Consider the following 21,110-nt stretch of genomic DNA (forward strand, 5'->3'; position numbering starts at 1 on the left):
CCATAGAGCAACACAGAGCCGACGAGGGCGTTGACAATCCGCAGCTTCGTTGTGCGACGAATGTTTGGTTTTCGCCAGAGGTGATGGTTCAGTCTGCCCACGGCAGAAGACGCTTTGGATATTCTTGCTTGTAGTTCAGAAAGAAGCGAGCCATCTGAAGAAATTATGGAGCCCAGGTAGGTGAACCTTTGGATAACTTCGATGCTAGTGGTGCTATCCAGGCTAACTGAAGGATTGGCAGCAGGGGAGGCCAATACTTCAATAAGATCCTTCAATAAGATCCGTAAATAAAATTTGTCACAATTAAAAAAAGTAGGGGAGGGTGGGGTTGGTTCGGACAAAATTTTTTGGTTGGGTGCAGCTTCTGTCCCAATCAGTATCCATCTTCCGTTTTCATCTTAAAAGAAAGAGATTGTGTCCAAGATTTGTCAGGAATTTTGGTAGACTTTTATCTTTAGTCTTTAGACAAAAAAAATCCAACAATAAAAAAAAATAATTGTCTGAAGTGACCCCACGGTGTGGGGTGGGTTCGGACATGGTGTGGGGTTACTTCGAACAGTAGTAATATGGGTTCGGCAACCTCACAGATTAAAGAAAAAACGCCATTTACTGAAAATTTGAATATGTATAAAAGTAAAACAAGTAAAATGAAAGTTGAAGAAAAAAAATCGAGTAATTTGAACCAAAGCTCACAGGAGCTCTATCTCACGTTGTAGCTGCTGAGATCACATTGAAAAGTGAGTCCTCGCTTTGTCCGTTCAGTCCCTCCAGTGGAAGTTGGTGATGGAAGAGAAAGAACAATGTCGTTTGAAGAGACGAAGGCTTTGTCCTCAATATCCGGAAAAATGAACCGTGCTCCATTTCTGCGAAGGAACAAGACTTCTAGATCGCTTCCAGTTTTTCCTTTTATCTGGCCAACGTAGAAGATATCCGACTTCTTCAATTTGCCCAATTGGAATTTTACCAGAACATAGCTATTCGTTTGAGCTTGGTCAATATCAAAAGGTTCAAGATCCTCTTCTACATCTCCACAGTGAAGAGACTCGTCGCTTGAGGAGTCGCTCGGGGCAACAGGTTCAGAAAGAGTCTCCGCCTCATCGGTTACGTCGTCTTCGTTAGGCTTGCGGACCGCACTGTTCTTACGTTTCTTTGTAGATGGCGTCGGCTTGGCCTTCTTTTCCTTTTTAGCTACGGTCTCTTCTTTCTCAGGGGTGTCAGTGAGAATACAGGTCCTCCCTCTGTTGCGATTCCCACGTCCCGGAACAGTAACAGCCCCCACTCGGGGAAAAGGTCTTACTTCTTCGGGTGACCTTATGAAAGAAGAAATTGGTGGTCCAGCTTCGGAGTTGGCTTGCGACGAGGGGCTCCGCGAACTGGTTGTTTGGTCTAGTGGCCTATCCGTCACAAAGGATGGGGCAAAAGCTCCCTCTGGGAATACATTGCGATTGAATGGAAAGATTCCAGCTGCTCGAAACGCAGAGACTATGTTGGATGTATTGAATTTCTTCAGGAAAGGAACCCTGCTGAGTGAGGCTACTTCATAAATTGAAATGCGCTGTCCGGGATGCAACTGCAGCCATTCATTGAAGCGCTCTTTCAGTGCACCCTTGGAAGGAGAAAGCACTCCTACGTCAAGTGGCTGAAGCTTGTGGGAGCAGTGGGGTGGGAATGTCAACAGTGTCACGTGATTTTGCTTACAGTCTTCGATCACACGTACATCCAGATGGCTATCATGGTTGTCCATGAGCAGTAGGATGGGAGTCTCTTCATCTGGTTTTTTTTTTTTCGTCAAGTGTCGTATAGTCTCGAAGATAAAGTCGCCGTTGACCCAACCACAAGAATTCACAACCCCAAGGCAACCAGGGGGGCCTTCGTTTGTGATTTTAGGTATGAAATTCTCTCCTGGAAAAATGAAGACCGGACGACCAGTCACTCCAGACGCACTGGCAAAACATACAGTAGTCATGTTTTGACCTCTTTCTGCAGACACATTCTGACCAACCTGTTTTTGTCCAGTTGGTGCTAGGACTTTCGGTGGTGGAAGCACGGTGACTATAACTGTCTCGTCAACGTTCCAGATGCGATCAGCCGTCAGTTTGGCTCCAAACCTTCCATAGACATCAAGTAGCTTGTCAAAAAACGTCTGAACGACAGTTTTATTGAAACCGGAGGCTCTCGCCTGACTTGTGGCTTCTGGTTTCCTCACCAAGATGTCTGAATTCCGCTTCAGAAATGCAAGAAGCCAGTCCTTTGACGATGCTTCATTGATACACCAGTTTTCCGGTACAGAAATGTTATTCACACGGGCGTAAGAGTAAGCAAATTTTCGTGCTTCAGTTGTTGTCAGTTCATGGTTCATTCTCAAACAAGTGCGAAAGTAGTCGGCTAGTTTTCACTCGTGTTCGCTTTCAAAAACTTGGCTGTTATGTTTTGGTCTCGTCGGGAAGTTTATCTGTAGTGGCCCAGGTTTTTCGTTGGCACTTTTATTCACTTCTCCTTTCTGCAGCCGCGAGCACCTGACATAACCCAGTAGCGCCAACTTCTTTATGCCAAAGTTTTCTACAATTTGTCTCAATGTTCCTTTTTTTTTCAGATAAGCTCCGATGACTTTCTTAATGTTTTCTAGATTGACGGGAGGATCTTGTTGCTTCCTTTTGTATAATAGAGGCATTCTGAAAGAAACTGTTTGTAGTAACAAGTAATAAAATGCATATTAACAGGTACACGATGTGAAAAAAAGAGGAAAAGTTGGAAATACTGACCACAAAAAAGTGTCTGGGGTGGGTTCAGACAAAGTCTAGTATTTCAAAAATACTAGAATGACTAGTAATAACGGCCAAATAAAATCACAAACAAAGAAAGATGCAGAACGCTACACCAACCTTTTTACGGTTTTTCTCAGATATTTCAAAAACGATTGCACGTGCGACAACCAAACTACATACTCAAGTAGGGTACTAGATGGCACGTCTATAGTATTTTTTTGGTGAATTTTAGAGGGCGTTGTAGGAAGAGAGGCTCTTGTCCATACTCACCCCGTGTCCGAACCAACCCCACTCTCCCCTCATCAGCACATCGCACAGCGATGTTTCGGGTATAGAACTTCACATATATAGATATATTCACAGCACACCATTAACAGGAATTACCAGGACGAGGAAACTGCAGGCGAAAGGCACCAGCGACAAGATTATTAGCATTTAATGTAAAAACTGCTAATTGTCTTGTTATTGGAGGGATCCACCTATTTGACCAAATTTATTTCAGAAATTAGGATCATATTAACCTTTAAGTTGGAGATAATAGTCAATATATCGAAGTAGATATTTTGGATATGACAATTATGATCGTGATGAGTGGCTTTGAAAGAGAAACAAATCGAAGCTACTGATATGACGGTCGTACAAGTCAAACCCTAAACAAAAGAGTGAGAGGTACAAATACACTCAATTACTTAGTGGAATCAAGACAGAAATTAAGCTAAGGAAAAACGCCATTTGCGAATCATAAAAAGATATAGGGAAAACGCATACGCACTGATAACCCCTATCACAAAAATAGAATTTGGCGCGAACTGAGCAGTTTTTTGGGAAGTCACGTAGTCACAAAATAAATAGGTCCGCAATAAAAGCCACAAAGTTTAGCGGAAATCATATAATGAGTAAAGTATGATAATAATACATGAATAAATAAATTTCTAGGGGGCACGAAGAACGAATTTTCAACACTAATAAGTGATAAAGAGGGTTTAAACAAGTTCATTAAAGTCAGTAGATGCCACCCCGTAGTAGTTAACACAAATTCTCTAATTGTTAATGAATGTATAAAAAGAATGTATGTTAATTGTTAACACAAATTCTCTCAGATGTGGGAATATACCATAATATCAGGTTTTTGCAAAAATTAAAGGGGGTGGTGGAAAGTAACACAAAGATAAGGAAAGAAAATAAAGAATTGTTAAAAGTTTTAAAAGAACAGGCAGATTCAAAGAGGCTTGTAGAGGTGTTTCAAAAAAGCAAAATAAAATAGATAATCAGACTCTCAAATCACTCCTGCGAAGTGATACATAGTCTAGACCCATTAATGAAAACAGTATGTAACGATAACGGAAAAATAGTGATCAATGAATTATCCGGGTTACGAGCTTATTTTCCCTTTTTTTAACCTCTAGTATGCTGGAGAGCCATGTAACAACATAAATCAGAGAAGACATCATATTGCGGGGGGGGGACACAATACTTTACGGAAAAGGGGTGGACCTCAGTCGTAATATCTATTTGTTTTTTTAGACAATCTTGAATATATACCGGAGAGCTGTTATAGTTTGGTGAGTTAGTATTTTTGGGAAAGAATGTTAATATAACAAAAACACAAATAGAGGGTGCTAAGGTACAAGTGGTTGACGGAGGAATTGCAATGCAAATAGGCCAGGTGAGAATTGTAGAAAATTACTGGCAACTATTATTTGAAATAGACTTAGAGCACTTGCAAAAGATGCTAAATACCATAAGGTTAAAAAAACGCTTATCACAAGGTAATCGACGCTTTTTTTGTTGAAAACAAATGCCCGGGGAGACAAAATAATTTCGGGAAGAACCAAATATCATAGGATCGCAAATTTATTCCATAGCTTCGAGCAATCGGTGGTTTCAAAATTGTATGCATTAAACAGACAAGTCAAATCTGTTATGCATGTAACGAAACACCGTATTCAAGTTAATATTAAATCATTTACATAAGAGCAAAATAAGACAAACGTAGCTTTCGATGACATATAAAATTATTCTTTGGAAATAATAAAAGCCAATATCCCGAAAGAAGAAAAGAGAAAAATATCGAGCAAAACATATCTTCACATTGAAAAGGAAAACAATTGTTATGGCTAACCCAAACTGAAAAAATCTCCATTTTAAATTGTACCTTAGGAGAAATTTACAATATATTCAGTAGCATAGAAAACTTACTGATTAATTAAAAGAAAAGAACGAAGAAAAGCCGTTAAATTAAGTAAAAAATAAACTACAAAATTTAGAGAAAGAAGAAATAGAAGAAGATAATTTTAGAGAAATACAAAAAAGAAGAAATAGAAGAAGATAAATTAAGAGAAAGAAGAAAAGCCGTTATATGGAAAATATTTATTGGCAAGCATGATAGAACTAATGACACACTTACAAATTTTAATCGACTATAGAGGTAAAAGGAGCTTTAAGTTTATTAGAGCTAGGACAGATCCCGAAACTTCTGCTGCCTCCGAAGAGTTAAAGGAAATCTTACAAAACATACAGTACTCTGTATTAAAGAAAGGGTATTATGATTTACCTTCAAGATTAGACCAGATCGAACCAATGAGCTTGTATGATAAGTTATTAAAAGCATCTTATTTTCTATTGGTTTATTGGTTAGCTGTTCTATCTAAGTTTTGTGACTTCTGATCAATGTATAAATCAGTGGTGTTGTTCAGGAAATATTCTGTATTAATCTTAATAACCATGTAACAAAGTTTTAATTGGAAATTATTCCAATACTTGTGTATTTACGGTGTTTTTATTTTTCATAAGTAACTTTAAGTTTCAACCAGTATTTTAATGTTCTATCTAAATTTTACGACTTCTGGTCAATATATAAATCTTTAATAAGGAATTCTAATGTTATTAATGGGCGACTGAGATAGACTCTCGCTTAAGAAAAAAATTGTGTATATGTATATGTGTACAAACGTTATGTACACAAACGTTTATGCTTTAATTGTATATTGATTGCTAATTTTTTTCTTTAGACCACATACCTAGCTTTTTTTAAAGAAAGTTAAAAGAGAGTTAAAAGAGAGTTTTTAAAGAGAGTTCAAAGAAATCTTACAAAAAATGCAGTACTCTGTATTAAAGGAAGGGTACTATGAATTACCTTCAAGATTAGACCAGATCGACCCCTTGAGCTGGTATGCTAAGTTATTAAAAGCATCTTATTTTCTATTGGTTTATTGGTTAGTTGTTCTATCTAAGTTTTGTGACTTCTGATTAATGTATAAATCAGCGGTGTTGTTCAAGCAATATTCTGCATTATTGCTTAATAACCATGTAACAAAGTACTAGTTGGAATTAGTTTCAATACTTTTGCATATACTGTGTTTTATTTTTCATAAGTAACTTTAAGTTTTAACCAGTATCTTAATGTTCTTTCTAAATTTTATGACTTCTAGTCAATATATAAATCTGTAATAATGAATGCAAATGTTGTTGTGCAAATATTAATGGGCGATTGAGATATACTCACGCTTAAAAAAAAAACATTGTGTGTGTGTACATGTGTACAAACTTTATGTATACAAATGTTTATGGTTTAATTGTATACTAATAGCTAAATTTTTTCTTTAGACCACAGACCTAGCTATTTTTACAACCAACATTTGGTTCATTTATTTTGCAAAATTTAACCAAATTATGATGCACTTCAACAAACTTTTGGTTAATTTTGTTTCAACAATGTCAAATGCTGACCTTATTGAACAGTAATTAGCAAATAAGACATGCAATTACATCAGCAACATGCAGTAACTAGTGAGAATTTAACATCCAATTTGTAGACTGACAAGTGAATTTAAATCAGTAGTATTCAAAGCTTAAAATGTATAAGCAAATGGCTTATAGCCTAAATGGCACTCATTAAGTTAAAGAAAGTGTAATATTTTGTATTTTTAAGTGAAATCTGTGGCTACAAGAAAATTATTATGTATTAATTATCCAAGGCATTCCTAACCCCGGAAGATAAATATTAAATTTACCACGTTATCCAAGAATTAAATTATAAATGTGAATTAAATTTAAAATCAAATTGATCAAACAGTTTCTAATATAACTTTAAATCTAATTTAAGTAAAGACACGAATATAAGGCTTAAGCCATGGTGGGTCATAATAAAAGAGAAGATGCATGTTACCAAAGGGCGTGAAAAGAGAAATTTATCGTCATCAGATGAAAATAATAGAGAAGATTATAACAAGGATGAATTCCAAAGTAGATATCGTTGAAGATCAGACATGACATAATATTTGGCCATAAACATGACCCTAAATAAACCCATTGAGGTTGTATGCACAGAATAACCCATAAATAATGGCAACATCAGAAGCATGTGCAAAATAATTAAAATTTGTTGCTTTAAAAGTAAAATATTTAAAGTTGGGGACAACTCTTATCAAGGCGGGAAGTATTGCAGTGAAGCTGACTAATTAAGTCAAAATTTGATTTTAATAAAAACATTAAGACGCAAAATAAAAAGTTTTGAAATACCACTTTTTCAAACAGTTCGTGGTAACGAACTGTAAGTAAGGAGCGACCCGGCTCAATGGTAACCGAAACTCTAGAAAACGGGTTTTTGATACCAATAGATACATCAAAAGAACCATATTTCAATGCTGATTTCAAATATATAACTTTCATCAAGTTTAGTGCTACCCATCAAGAGTTACGCACCTGAGAAAATTTGGCTGAATTTTCAAAAAAAGGGGGAAAGACCCCCTAAAAGTTATAGAACCTTAATGAAAATCACACCATCATATTCAGCGTATCAGAGAACCCTACTGTAGAGGTTTCAAGCTCCTATCTACAAAAATGTGGAATTTTGCATTTTTTGCCAGAAGAAAGATCACGGATGCGTGTTTATTTGTTTTTTTGTTTGTTTGTTTTTTTTCCCAGAGGTGATCGTATCAACCCAGTGGTCCTAGTATATCGTAAGGGGGCTCATTGGAACGGAAATTAAAAGTTCTAGTGCCCTTTTTAAGTGACCAAAAAAAATGGAGGGCAACTAGGCCCCCTCCCACGCTTATTTTTTTACCAAAGTCACCCGATCAAAATTTTGAGATAGCCATTTTGTTCAACATGGTCGAAAATATGATAAATATCTTTTAGGATGACTTAATCCCCCGAAGTCCCCAGGGGGGGGCTAAAAGTTATGAACTTTACCCAATGTTAACATATAGTATTGGTTATTGGGAAGTATACAGAAGTTTTTAGGAGGGTTTTTTGTCTGGTAGTGGGGGGGCCGGGGGTTATGCTGGATGATCTTTCCATGAAGGAAGTTTTCATGGGGGAAGGGAAATTACCATGAAGGGGGTGCCGGACTTGCCAGCATTATTTATTGGTTATCGGGCAGTATACACACATTTTCAGGAAGGATTTTTTTCTGGAGACGGGGGGCTAGAGGAGGGGTTACTCTGGAGAATCTTTCCGTGGAGGATGTTTCTTTGGGGGAAGGGACATTTCTATGAAGGAGGCGCCAGATTTCCAAGCATTATTTAAAAAAGTTAAATAAAAAAAAACAAGTATTTCAACTGAAAGTAAGAAACAACATTAGAACTTAAAACGAACAGAAATTATAACGTATTTGAGGGGGTTCTCCCCCAAGTCAATACCTCACTCTTTAAGCTACAGTTTTTTTAATGCTTTCAAAAGAGCTATCTATTCTAATTAAACGGCCTTTGTGTTTCAGGGGTTTGTTAATAATTTTTTTTTTTTTAACTTTTAACGTAAAGAGCGTGGTATTGACTAAGGGGAGAACCCCCTCATATACGTAATAACATATACGTAATAAAAAAAAACAATAAAAAAAACAAACGATACGGCTCAATAGTAAGCGAAACTTTTAAAAACGGAATTTTGATGTCAATAAATCTATCAAAAAAATGTGTTTATAGCGGTGATTCTAAATTAATAACTTTTATCATGTTTTGCATGGCACATCATAGTCTATGAGCCTAAGAAAATCTATCCGATCTTTTCAGGAGGGGGGAAACATCCACTACCAAAGAACGAGTATTTATGAAAATCACACCGTCAGATTCAGCGTATCAGAAAATCATATTGCATAGGTTTCAATCTCATATCTGCAAAAGTCTGCAACTTTGTATTTTTTTGCCAGAAGAAAAATATACGAATATAGAAGGTAGTTACTTAAGTTAATTTGTAAATTACGTCAAAACCAAATTTAGAGACAGCCATTTAGCAAAAGAAAAGTAAAATTTTTATGCAAATTTTGTTTACTTATTCAATGACGGTGAGCCAAAATAAAAGATGCATTAACTAAAAAACAATCAGAAATTAAATAAAAAAACAAGTTATTTAAACTGAAAGTAAGGAGCGACATTAAAACTTAAAACGAACAGAAATTATTCCGTATATGAAAGGGGCTGTCCCCTCCTCAATGCTTCGCTCTTTACGCTAAAGTTTCTTATTGTTTTAAAAAATAAAGTTGTGAGACAGTCAAACTTTAGCATAAAGAGCGAGGCGTTGAGGAGGGGACAGCCCCTTTCATATACGGAATAATTTCTGTTCGTTTTAAGTTTTAATGTCGCTCCTTACTTTCAGTTTAAAAATTTTTATTTTTTTATTTAATATTAATATAAAGAGCACATCCTGGTATTTGTAGATTTGAATAGGATACTGAGAAATCACCAATCCCTTGCTATGTGTGTCAGTGCGCCCGATAAGATGTGGTTGATGTTTGGTATAAAAGATACATTTTATGGGAACGGGGAGCTTGATGCTAATTTTGTGTCGGACTGACCTCTGGTCAGAAATATATTTTGGGAATACCTTGAAAAATCGTAAGTGTTTAAGTGTCTTATTATATTATCATAGTAGTCTTATAATTTTTGATTCTCTGGGAAAACTAGTCCCAGCGGTTTTATATTGCCAGACATTGCACTGTGCGTTGCATAAATAAAAGTATTGTGTTATAGCCAACCTCTCTACAATCTTCTACAATCTTATTTAAGTCTCTCGAATAACCCCAGCTGATACGCCAAATTAGTCAGGTCAAAGTTTAAGGCACTCTACCAAGCTTATTTACCTAAGGACCATAATTATATCCCCTATAAAGGGAGTAATAAAGAATAAATTATAACGTAACTTTAAAACCTTAAACTAACTTTGCCATATAGGCAAGCTTAGTTTTACTGGTCGTCTTAAAGTTTATGAGAGAAGTATCCTGGGCAAACGGGGCATGAGAAAGATGTGTGTTAGAGTCATGAAACTTAAAGGGTAAGCTATCTTTTGCCCAAGGGGACAGAACAGAAGGATTTGTATTTGCATCAACCACTTTTGAGCCCCACTTGTCTAATGCATCAGAGTAGGGATTCACTTCATATTTGGTAGGAGGATACCTACATCCAAACTACATCCAAATTGTTCGGTAGTTTCTTTTCAACTACAGAGGGTGAATTTTAAGCAAAAATCACAGAGCTTTTTCATCATATGCAGCGCAATAGTGCTGCTTAATTAAAGAACGATGTTGGCACAATGTATTATTTATTTTTAGTATTAGACCAGGACACTTCGAATCGAAGGAGTTGTCGTAGAAACTTCGAAAAAGGGCTCATTCGATTGGAAATTGGAGTGGCTTGTGACCTTTTTAATAGTCGAAAGTGATTGGAAGGCAATTAACACCCCTTTCACACACCTCCCCCCCCCCCACAACTCTCTGGGAAAGGGATCTAAGTTATGCCCTGGGGGCATATAAAGCTTTTTATAGAAAGCGTTGTTGTAGAAACTTCAAAAAGGACTTATTCGATGGGAAATTTAAATGGCTAGTCCCTTTTTAACATTCGAAAGTAATTGGACTGACCCCCCTCTCACGCCCACCAATTACCAAAACACAAACAATCAAAATTTTGAGATAGCCACTTTAAAAAATCTCACAATTTTGATTGGATGTGTTTGGGGAAATGGTGGGCGTGAGAGGAGGTTATTTGTTCTGCAATCACTTTTGACTATTAAAATGGGCTCTAGCACTTACAATTTCCAATCGAATGAGCCCTTTTTGAAGTTTCTACGACAACTCCTTCTATAAAAATCCTCATAGGCCCGCAGGGCATAACTTACAACACTTGCCTTGAGGGCTGTGGGGGGAGGGGGGTCATCCTAACTTTCAACGTAGTTGAAAGTTCTGGAAATTAGGTCTTTGAGGATGACAACACCCCCCCCCCCACAGCCCTCAGTAAAAGGGTTGTAAGTGATGCCCTGCGGGCCTATGAGGATTTTTATAGAAGGAGTTGTCGTAGAAAATTCAAAAAGGGCTCATTCGATTGGAAATTGTAAGGGCTAGAGCCCATTTTAATAGTCAAAAGTTCAAAAGGGGCTCATTCGATTGGAAATTAAGAGGGCTAGTTTCCTTTTTAATAGTCAAAAATGAATGGAGGGTAACTAACCCCCCCTCTCACGCTCATCATTTCCCCAAACACAACCAAATAAAATTTTCAGATAGCCATTTTGTTCAACATAGTTGAAAGTTATGGAAATTAGGTCCTTGAGGATGAGACTCCCCCCAGAGCCCTCAGGACTAAGGTTGTAAGATATGCCTTGGGGGCATATAAGCTTTTTATTGAAAGCTGTGTCGTAGAAACTTGAAAAGGGGCTCATTTGATTAGACATTCAAAGGGCTAGTGCCCTTTTAAATAGTCGGAAGTGGTTGGAGGGCAACTAACCCACATCTCACACCCACCATTTCCCCAAACACATCCAATCAAAATTTTGAGATTGCCATTTCTTTTAACTTAGTTGAAAGTTTTGGAAATTAGGTCTTTGAAGATTACAAACCCCCCACAGCCCTCAGGGTAAGGGTTGTAAGTTATAGCCTGGGGGCATATAAGGCTTTTATAGAAAGCGTTGTTGTATAAACTTAAAAAAGGGCTCATTCGATTGGAAGCTGAAAGGGCTAGTACCCTTTTTAATAGTCGAAAATGATTGAACATTTGTCATCAACATTTTGATATGGTCATTTTGTTCAACGTAGTTGAAAGGTCTGGAGATTGTGGCTGTGACAATCCACCCCCCCCCCCCCCCCATAGCCGTCAGGACAAGGTTCGTAAGTTATGCCCTTGGGGCATTTGACGTTTTTATAAAAAAAAATTGTCGTAGAAGCTTCAAAAAGGGCTTATTGGATTGGAAATTGAGAGGATTAGTGCGTTTTTTATTAGTCGAAAGTGATTAGAGGGCAAATTTCTCCATCTACGCCTATAATTTCCTCAAATACTTCCAATCAAAATTTTATATGGCCATTTTTTAAGCCTATCAGAAAGATCTGGAAATTATGTCTTAGGGGATAACAAATTCCCCAAGCCCTCAGGGCATGGGTTGTAACTTTGGCCCTGGGGACATATAGGTTTTTTATAGAAAATGTGGTCATATAAACTTCAAAGGGGGCTCATTGGATAGGTAATCAGACGCTCTAGTGCGTTTTAAGAGTGAATGTGATCAGAGGGCAGCTACTCTCTCCCCCACGCACACACGTCATATTGTCGCGAAATGCGTCTAATAGAAATTTTGAGATAGCCATTCTATTCAAAATAGTCTAAATATCATATAACAAGGCTTTCGGGGTTGAAACAAACCCCAGAGATTAATGGCAAGGGTTGTAAGTTATGCCCAGGGGGTATTAAAGGTTTTCATGGAAGGGATGTTTGTTTAACTTCAGAAGAGGCTCAGTCTTTCTCCCTGAAAAAGACTATGTCAATATAAAACGAAGAGAAATTAATTAAAAAAACTTTTTCCACAAAATGAGTTTTTCAAAAAAAAAGTAAAGAACTCCATTAAACCAAAAATGAACAAAATTAGAACCAAGTAATCTACCAAGCATATAACTACCTTAAATCCATATCAATAAAAAAATGAAACACAAAAAAAGCAGAAATTAAAATAAGTCAAACTCAAAACGAGCAGATATTAATCTGAGTAGGGTTCTAAACCCTATGATTTCTAAGAGCCAGAATATGATTTGTAGTTTACTGAAAAAATTCTTTTAAATGCTTTCACTTTTATAACTTTGAAAATCAAAAATTCATTAATATTTTAAGGAATAAATATCAAGATATGTATATTAAACTGACAATGCACTTTTTTTTCAGTAAATTTATTTGAATTTTTTGCAATAAAGTACAAATTATATTCTGGCTTTTAGAAAGCATATGGTTTAGATGAAAAAATCATAGGGTTATTCAGATTAATTTCTGCTCGTTTTGAGTTTGACTTATTTTAGTTTCTGTTTTTTTGGGGGGGTTTCATTTATTTATTGATACTGATTTAAAACTCAAACGAGCAGAAATTAATCTGAGTAGGGTTCTAAGCCCTATGCTTTCTAAAACCCAGAATATAATTTGTACTTTACTGAAAAAATGGTTTTAAATATTTTCACTTTTATAACTTTAAGAAATCGAAAATTTATTAAGATTTTAAGGAATAAACATCAGCATATATATATTAAACTAACAATGCATATTTTTTTCAGTAAATTCATTTGAATTTTTTGCAGTAAAGTATAAATTATATTCTGGCTCTTAGAAAGCGTAGGGTTTAGAACCCAACTCAGATTAATTTCTGCTCGTTTTGAGTTTGACTTATTTTAATTTATTTTTGTTTTGATTTTAATTTATTTATTGACACTGATTTAAGGTAGTTGTATGCTGGGTAGATTATTTGATATTATTTTTGTTCATTTTTGGTTTAATGGAGCTCTTTACTTTTTTTAGAAAAACTTATTTTTGCAAAAAGTTTTTTTTATTAATCTTTAGGACAAGGGGTTACATATTTGTGTTAATTGGCTTACCTTTTAATGAATTGAATTGAATATAATATGCCACAGGTTATAAATGCAAATTACAAACAGAGTATATAAAGAAGAAAATAATGGTGCTATTGAAAAACCAACAGAGAGTACAATCTCAATGAAAAAATAGACAACAAACGATACTGTAGCCAGTGGAGAGAATAGACAAAAATGTAAAACAACGCAGATATTTCACTTGTATCAAAACAAGGCGTCTTCAGCCAGATAGAAACACAAGAAGAACAAGAGAAAAAAAAACTAGAACTAAAAACAAATAAAGCCACCACCAAATAAGATATACAATTGGCGCAAACTAATCCATGTAGGGAAAAGATTTTCCCTACGTGGATTACTTTGCGCCAATTGTGTATCTTTTTTGGTGGTGGTTTTATATGTTTTTAGTTTTAGGTTGTTTTTTTTTCTTGTTCTTCTTGTGTTTCGCTCGTGCTGAAGACACATTGTTTTAATACAGGCGAAATATCTACGCTGTTTTACACTATTTGTCTACTCTCTCCCCTTGCCGCAATCTCAGTTGTTGTTTATTTTTTCATTGAGACTTTTCTCTCTGCTGGTTTTTTGTTATGGCTGGCCAGTTCGGCTTGAGATCTTTCAATAGAAGAGGGAGGAACCCCCCGCAAGCACCGTATTGTACCCGCTGGTATTCAGTTACCCAAAAATTGCGGGGAGAAGGTGAGGGGGTACTTACACTTCCTTTGTTCCTGGGTGATTTCAGTACCTAGACTTTATTATTGGATTGCGATTTGCCTGATGACGTGAAAGTGCGATGGCGACGCATGTACGAAATGTTGTGCTGAACTTTATGCATCGCTCGATGCAAACAGGAAACAAAATAGAGCAAATTTTTAAAAGAGCAGTGCAGTTTTTCTCTCATACGGACATACTAAACGCGAAAGAAAAGTTGATCTCTATCGGGAACGAACTGGGATATGATTATGTATTCTGGAAAACTGCCAACGACAATGATAATATTGTTGAAATGGCGAAGATATTGTCCCAATGTGCCATAGACAAAAAATCATAACCACAATTTGTCATTGTGGATCCCCAGGAAGTTCCCATATGTCCAGACAAAATCAGTGCTTGCATTCAGGTCAAAGTTAATGAAATGTGTCGCAGCGTAGATGTCGGATTAGACTCGATAGCTGGAAAAATCAAGCTAGCTACGGATAAGTTCTCTGATCAATTAAGCAAAGTGTCTGAACAGTGTATTGCTATCTCCGACACTATGTCCCGAGCCCCTCCCTCTCTGTAACCACAAGTGACACAACAGAAGCCTCTGTACTCAGTGGTGGTTAAAAATATGCCATCTGATCTCAACTCGCCGCAGGCTAGCCAAGAGTTCATAAGCAAGCTGTGCCCAAGTGGGGTTGATTCGGACTCTCTTACTCTAAAGCGTAGCAAAAATGACTGGAAAATCCTTGTCAAGTCACTCGATTCAGCAACCCAACTAGCCCAGGCCATGAGTAGTAAGCAAATTGACATCCAAGTGAAAGTGCCTCAATTTGTAGGCATTGTAAACCGGATTCCTAGTTCTCTAGATGAAAACAAGCTAAGCCAAATAGCTGAGTGTGAAGAATCTATTCAATTCGGAGGCTCAAGAGCCTTCAAATTATACTACCCGATTCGTGCTGATCTGGACAATGCTATTATCAATCCCCTTAAGATCTACCTTGAGCCATTCAGGGTTGAGGAGTTCTGTTTCCTGCCCCAGCGCTGCTGTAAATGTCACAGTGTAGGTCATATTGCTGCCAACTAACAACCAACAAGAAAAGTGCTCACATTGTGGTGGCACTGAGCATATGTCTTCAAGAGTTAGCCCGTGTAAAAAGCCCTGAATGTGTTTAAATTGTAGCTCGAAAAAGCACAATTGCTACCACGCCTCATGCCCATTCAATTAAGCACAGCCGTCTATGCCTCCTGTATCATGATGGGTTACTAGGTGTACTTTTGGAATATGAATGGTAAAGTACTGGACAAATTGCCGTTTCTGAGTGATCTATCGACAAAATAGGACCTTATTTGCTTCCAAGAACATTGTCTCACGGAGGCCAGTGCCAACTTAATAAAACTTTCTTCAGATCGTCATGAGTTCGTACAGCCAGCACGTAAATACAGCACCCACGGACGTTCTTTAGGAAGGCTTGCTACAATGTCCAATTCTGGTCCCCTCCCCCCTGCCTGTCTCCGGCGAAATGAACACTTCCAGCTTATTAACCGTGGTGATATCATTGTAGCCAATGTTTAATTGCTTACTAATTACAATAATATTGTTTAAGAGCAAAAATTTGCCATTGTTTGCAAGAGACTCGGAATCTCAATAAAGTAAGTACCAAGGGACGGCTTACCATTGGGGATTTTGGGGGACTTTAACTGTAATACTGAAGACAGCAGCAAATCTCGTGCCCAAGTGCTTCTAAGTTCACTTCCTAATGAATTTAAGCTAGCCACAAAAACAAGCAATATTCTTTTATAAGTGTCTCTCAGTCTGTGTCTAACATCGATCACGCTATTAGTTATAATGTTGAGCTACCTACCTTACAGGTAGGACGGAATGTACTCAGATCATCTGCCCCTGTCTGTCACTATTCCATGTATTGTGAATGCTTACCCGCCGAAAACCTAAAGTGAAGCTCGTGAGTGACTGGAAAAAGGTCCCCCGCTCTTTATTTCAACAAAAGTGTGACGAAGTCCTCAGAATAATTAAGGTTCCATTTCATCTGCTGCAGTGGAATGCTGACTTACCTGATAGTGAAATAAGACTGCAATTGAACCTATACTTTGATGAAATATGCCAAACTTTAAAAATAGCTGAAAGCCCAGCTGTTCCGAGAGTTGAATTGCGCCGTACATCTCGAGTAAAAGGATGGGCCCAAAACTCCGATTTGGTTAAAGCAAAGGCTGTGGCCAAGTTTTGGCTGCAGATTTGGCATGAATGTGACAGGCCTAAAAGTGGTGCAGTCCAGTAAATTCGTAATTTTACTAAACGGAAATTTGCAAAAGAACTGCGTAGACATCGTAATGCTTTATAACTTGAAACTGTGTCAAAAATCATGGATAATCCTAATCTGATTTGGAATCTGCGTGCAAAGCCTGCTGAGTACAATAATCCGATTTCCAGTACCATTGGTGAGAAAAAATGGGTTGATTATTTTAGTGGAGAATGTGCAACCCCAGATGAGCAGAAAAAACAGACGTTTCTTGAGTAACTAATTCCCCTCCTTACTAAAGAGTTAAATTATTTTGTTGTGAACAGTAGTCAAATCCGGGAAATGTGCAAAAAATTAAACAAAAAATCGTCAAGTGGTGCTGATAAAATATGTGCACATCATCTATTGAATGGTAGTCCCCTTTTATTTAAACATCTTGCAATTGCTTAACAGATTATTATGACGCATGGTGTTGTACCAGATTTATTTTGCTTAGGATCCATAACGCCTATACTGAAAAAAGAAAACCCGCAACAGAACCTACTTCGTATAGACCGATAACTATTTCCTCTGGTTTTTGCAAGCTTTTTGAATTGTTAATAATAGGTGGCATTAGGAAGTGTTGGAAGGACCCTCCCCACCAGTTTTGTTTCCTGTCAGGAATGGGATGTACACACACATCACATGTTGTAGCAAATGTTACGTTCGATGTGTACATTTCTAATGAATCACTGGCTATTGGTGAAAATGACGTACGCCGCGCATTTGGCTCGGGCATGCATGCGCAGATAATGCTAGGTCGAACAATAGCCAGCAATTGTTCGACCTCTTTATGATATGTATCGCCAACTAAATGTGTGTTTACGCATACCTTATGCAGAACCCACTAGGAAAATCTCTGTAAAACAAGGTATGAAACAGGGTGCGATTTCTTCGCCAGAGTTGTTTATGAATAGTATTTCCGAGGCACAGTCCAAAGTCACTACAAGCTGTATTCTAAGAGGAATAGATGTGACCATAGTTGGTTTTGTGGATGACATCTTGAATTTTTCTCGGCAAATAACATCCCTAGAAAGTAATTTTAATATCCTGTCATCTCAGTATGGTGATATTGGCCTTAGTTTTAATGTGTCAAAATCGGAAGTAATTTTGTTTAACTGGAATAAGTCTGCTCTACCTCAAATTCAACTAGGATCCCAGTCTGTCGAGCCTGTGGAGTCACTAGTATACTTGGGACTGCCCATCGGTGACGCACTAATCTACCCGTTTGCTAATCATTACACACATAGAGTGTTAAAATAGAACTGCGTATGCGACTACTATTTCTTCAAATAGAAATCTTAATAGGTTTTCACCGGCTAGAATTTATAATGCTGTCGCGCTGCCACATATATTATATATAACACCATTTTAGAAACTTCTACATAAAGAAGATAAATTTAAAATCCGTATAATTTTCTTCGGATATTTATAGTTTCTGCTGCAAGTTCCACTGAGAACGAGTAATTCTTACCTGATCCGGCGATACGCAGTAACTGATCTATTTTCTGCAGTTAATCAGTTGCTTGACAAGTATTGTGCCAAGTTGAAGGGTAGCAGCCATCCTTGGCTACCTCTACTCTCGTCACTTTGATTGATGTGAATGCGTGTTTTCTTTGTCTGTACTATTAATTGTGTGTTTTTTTTTCTTTTCTACTGTTTTTTCCATCAATTTCTGTTTTTATGATGTGTGTACAAATAAATTAATTAATCAATTAATAGCATTATTCAGGTACGATAATAGTACAATGCAAAAAATGACAAATAAAACAAAATACATAATTCTTAACATAATAAGGTGCAATAATAACACGAGAAACGTGATACAATTATTACTCCAAAAGGAAACTCCACAGGTCTCTATTGGTTTGGATATTATATGTATCGGTCGATAACAGAATTAGGGCCTATGATACCGTATATTCCATTTGTCCAAGAATTACATGCCGAACATAGGAGACCAAGGTTTTACTTTGCATGTCAGCAGTAAATTTTTCGGAATTGTTCTTTTCCGTTGCCGAGAAAGTACTCCAAAAGGCACCAAATTCAGAAATTTTTAGCCCAACGGGACGCAGTCTATTAGGTTCAAACAATCTGAAATGTATGTGTATACCAGCAAGGAAAATCTCTTATTTTTTAGATCTCTTATATTTCTTCCCGATAAGCTCCAATTAGACCTTAGACGAACAAAGATTTTTCTTGCAAGCTAGTTTTCATGCTTCAATGCGGTTCTAATTGTTAATCAATTATTTGCTTAAACTGCAATTGACTATCCCACGAACCACAATAACTGAGCTCTTTTAGACGACTTCTTACTAAATTATTCCAGTAATTGTAATTAATCTAAACCAGCTGGGGATTAGTCATCATTCAGAGCGAGTCTTAAGGACAGACAAGAAATATGTCATACTTCTTATCTGTGGTCTTGTCTACCGAGCAGAAATTTTCTGAAGATGCTCGGCAACGATGAACCTCTTATGGTTCGTTTACCAGATTTCCGCAATGAGTCATGCATACTCCTGCCATTTACCCGTCCCCCATCCATTTAAACATTTGCCTCTCACTTACTTGGACTATCTGTCTTGACTTTTCTCTGTCCTACAGTTACCCAGCGTCTTGATGCAATCTATACAACCTATTGTAAAATACTTGATAACCTCAATGTCCGTTGATTTTGAATTGAAGTTATCAAGTATTTTACAATAGGTTGTATAATGTTTAAAAAAGGTGGGGCACGGGTAGGACACTGGACACTTACACATTGCGGAAATCCGTCCGTTTCTGTTCGAACTATGGCTAAAATAACGCTGGGCTTTAAGGGAAAGATTTCAAACTATTGTAACAGCGTAACGTATTTTCTTACCCTCTTCTGAAAGCTGTTGAGCAATAGAGAGCCAAATGACACCATTTTTCCTTAGTTTTCTTATAGCCTGGGTGCGCAGGGTCATACAAGCTTGGGTAGCCTTGAACCAAAGTTATAAGATCTTGTAGTTTTTGGTAATCCATGCTCATGGTTTTATTTATTTAAAAATCTTGCCAAGATTCCGTCCTGATTTGACCAAAACGTTGCGGAAAGCTAGAGATATTTTCTAGCACGAAAATGGACGGAATTTCCGCATGCATTGCTACGGATTTACGAATTTCGTACAGACCGAAGCGCTGCTTTAAATTCCGAAACCACGTGTCTAAGAAAAAATCATTTAGGCCTAAAGTAAGCTAGCATAGTTAGTCTTGTAGCCTATGTAATTGCTTAGATATAGCCTTATCCCATGAAATTTTAGATACTAGGCTATCTTAGAAAGTAGGCTAATTAATTTTGGTAAACTTAAAACAATCTAGAGCCTAGGCTAGTAGGCTAGGCCTTGAGGTAGGATTTTGTTGATCTGTATTTTCTAGCACCTGCCTCAATCATTTTCACCCATAAAATATTGAGCTATGCAGCTACTTTGTGGTTACCTGTCATATGCCATGGGCTGATGCCTGCTTTGCCTGGAAAAGGCAAAATGAGATGTAACTTAGGCCTAGCAAATTGTTATCTAAGCAGCAGAGACATGCCTAAAAGTGCATCTCTGTGGTCTGTTTACATGACAGAAATTCTACTTTAGCTACTTTTGGCTATCATTGAAAGGGGTTTGGTTAGGAAAATGAAACATTCAGGGATGAGTGTAAAGGCTAAAGTATGTCCCAGGGAGGTATTTTGAAGTACCTACTTCCACTCCTTCTCTCTAGAGGGTCCTGACCTTTGATGACCTTTAAAATTCTGTGTGTTACAAAAGTGAAACCTTGTAAAATAGATCTTCTGCTTAAATATAATACAAAAAAATTGTTTTCAGCTTCACAACTTTGCTCAATCCCAATTTATAAGGTTTTAAATATATGCAAATACATTTCCAAAATTTTTAAAAAAAAACATTGATATGGCTTAAAATTCTACTCAAATAACAGGAATTGCATTTTCAGAACTAAAGTCAGAGAAAAAGAAACTTATAACTGAAAATTAAGGTAAAATGTTGTTTTGTCAAAATTTCAATAGATAGCCTATAGATAGACTAGTCATCTAGGCAAATTTCAGGACCCTCTAGAGAGAGAAGGAGTAAAGGTAAGGGTAAATTTTTTGCAAATCATTATTGACTTACAAATAAAGTAAACATACCCCTTGATGCTTTTATTTATGCTCTTTCCAAATATAATAACCATTTTTGTTGGAAATGAATTTTACCTCCAACCCTATATATACCAGTTCAGAGTATATATTTGCACATTAGGGGGATGAGAGTAAAGTTTAAACTTACCTCCCATTTACATCAGAAATAAAATTTACCCCCCCCCCCTAATGTACAAAAATATACCCTGAATTGGTATACATAGGGGGGGGGGTAAAATTAATTTCTGACAAAAATGATTATTATATTTGGAAAGAGCATAAAAAAGGCATTGAGTGGTATGTTTACTTTATTCATAAGTCAATAATATGATTTGCAAAAAATTTACCAAGGTAGGTACTTCAAAATATCTTCCCAGAACACACTT

General features: G+C 36.9%; 1 protein-coding gene across 1 annotated transcript in view; it reads left to right on the top strand.

The window, feature by feature from the left end:
- Window positions 1-19,664: 19,664 nt before the first annotated feature.
- The window catches only part of Ctps (CTP synthase), a 95,890-nt gene continuing 94,444 nt past the window's right edge, over window positions 19,665-21,110 (top strand). The window contains exon 1 of the mRNA XM_089098691.1: window positions 19,665-19,791. The gene's annotated coding sequence lies outside the window, so the exon portion shown is untranslated. The remainder of the gene's footprint in view (window positions 19,792-21,110) is intronic.

This window comes from Artemia sp. Qi Xiang Cuo, chromosome 2, assembly GCF_049724085.1.
Source record: "Artemia sp. Qi Xiang Cuo chromosome 2, ASM4972408v1, whole genome shotgun sequence".
Taxonomy (NCBI): Eukaryota; Metazoa; Arthropoda; class Branchiopoda; order Anostraca; family Artemiidae; genus Artemia; species Artemia sp. Qi Xiang Cuo.